Below are 1,983 nucleotides of genomic sequence, written 5' to 3'. Positions count from 1 at the left end.
CCACGGCCGCCGCGCCCTCAACCACCGCTACCGCGTCTATGGCGGCGTCGCCCCCCGCGCCTGCGCCCGCCTGCGGCTGCGGGGGGGGCGGGGGGGGGGCGCCCCCCAATAAAGGCGGCAGCGGAGGCCACGGGGGACTGGTGGCGCTGGGGGGGGGGGGGGGAGTGGGGGGAGTGGGGGTGCTGGGGGTGCTGGGAGCACTGGGAGCACTGGGAGCACTGGGAGCACTGCAGGCACTGGGGGCACTGGGGGCACTGGGAGCACTGGGGCTCCTGCAGGCACTGGGAGCACTGGGAGCACTGCAGGCACTGGGAGCACTGGGGGCACTGGGAGCACTGGGGCTCCTGCAGGCACTGGGAGCACTGCAGGCACTGGGAGCACTGGGAGCACTGGGGGTGCTGCAGGCACTGGGAGCACTGCAGGCACTGGGAGCACTGGGGGCACTGGGAGCACTGGGAGCACTGGGGCTCCTGCAGGCACTGGGAGCACTGGGGCTCCTGCAGGCACTGGGAGCACCGGGAGCACCGGGAGCACTGGGAGCACCGGGAGCACTGCAGGCACTGGGAGCACTGGGAGCACCGGGAGCACTGGGACCACCGGGACCACCGGGACCACCGGGACCACCGGGGGCTCTCCGGGGCGGCGGCGCCTCAGGGCGCCCTCAGCACCCGCTACGCCCTCCACGGCCGCCGCGCCCTCAACCACCGCTACCGCCTCTATGGCGGCGTCGCCCCCCGCGCCTGCGCCCGCCTGCGGCTGCGGGGGGGGCGGGGGGGGGGCGCCCCCCAATAAAGGCGGCAGCGGAGGCCACGGGGGACTGGTGGCGCTGGGGGGGGGGGGGGGAGTGGGGGGAGTGGGGGTGCTGGGGGTCCTGCAGGCACTGGGAGCACTGGGAGCACTGGGAGTGCTGGGAGCACTGGGAGCACTGGGGCTCCTGCAGGCACTGGGAGCACTGGGGCTCCTGCAGGCACTGGGAGCACTGGGAGCACTGGGGCTCCTACAGGCACTGGGAGCACTGGGAGCACTGCAGGCACTGGGAGCACTGCAGGCACTGGGAGCACTGGGAGCACTGGGGCTCCTGCAGGCACTGGGAGCACTGGGAGCACTGGGAGCACTGGGAGCACTGCAGGCACTGGGAGCACTGCAGGCACTGGGAGCACTGGGGCTCCTGCAGGCACTGGGAGCACTGGGGCTCCTACAGGCACTGGGAGCACTGGGAGTGCTGCAGGCACTGGGAGCACTGGGAGCGCTGCAGGCACTGGGAGCACTGGGGCTCCTGCAGGCACTGGGAGCACTGCAGGCACTGGGAGCACTGGGAGCACTGGGAGTGCTGCAGGCACTGGGAGCACTGGGAGCGCTGCAGGCACTGGGAGCACTGGGGCTCCTGCAGGCACTGGGAGCACTGGGAGCACCGGGAGCACCGGGACCACCGGGAGCACCGGGACCACCGGGGGCTCTCCGGGGCGGCGGCGCCTCAGGGCGCCCTCAGCACCCGCTACGCCCTCCACGGCCGCCGCGCCCTCAACCACCGCTACCGCCTCTATGGCGGCGTCGCCCCCCGCGCCTGCGCCCGCCTGCGGCTGCGGGGGGGCGGGGGGGGGGCGCCCCCCAATAAAGGCGGCAGCGGAGGCCACGGGGGACTGGTGGCGCTGGGGGGGGTGGGGGGAGTGGGGGGAGTGGGGGCGCTGGGGGTCCTGCAGGCACTGGGAGCACTGGGAGCACTGGGAGTGCTGGGAGCACTGGGAGCACTGGGGCTCCTGCAGGCACTGGGAGCACTGGGAGCACTGGGGGTTCTGCAGGCACTGGGAGCACTGGGGCTCCTGCAGGCACTGGGAGCACTGGGAGCACTGGGGCTCCTGCAGGCACTGGGAGCACTGGGAGCACTGGGGCTCCTGCAGGCACTGGGAGCACTGGGAGCACTGGGGGTCCTGCAGGCACTGGGAGCACTGGGGCTCCTGCAGGCACTGGGAGCACTGGGAGCAC

This window comes from Vanellus vanellus, assembly GCF_965231255.1.
Source record: "Vanellus vanellus genome assembly, contig: HAP1_SCAFFOLD_1808, whole genome shotgun sequence".
NCBI lineage: Eukaryota > Metazoa > Chordata > Aves > Charadriiformes > Charadriidae > Vanellus > Vanellus vanellus.
The sequence above is the reverse complement of the archived record's forward strand: the minus strand, read 5'-3'. Positions refer to the sequence as shown.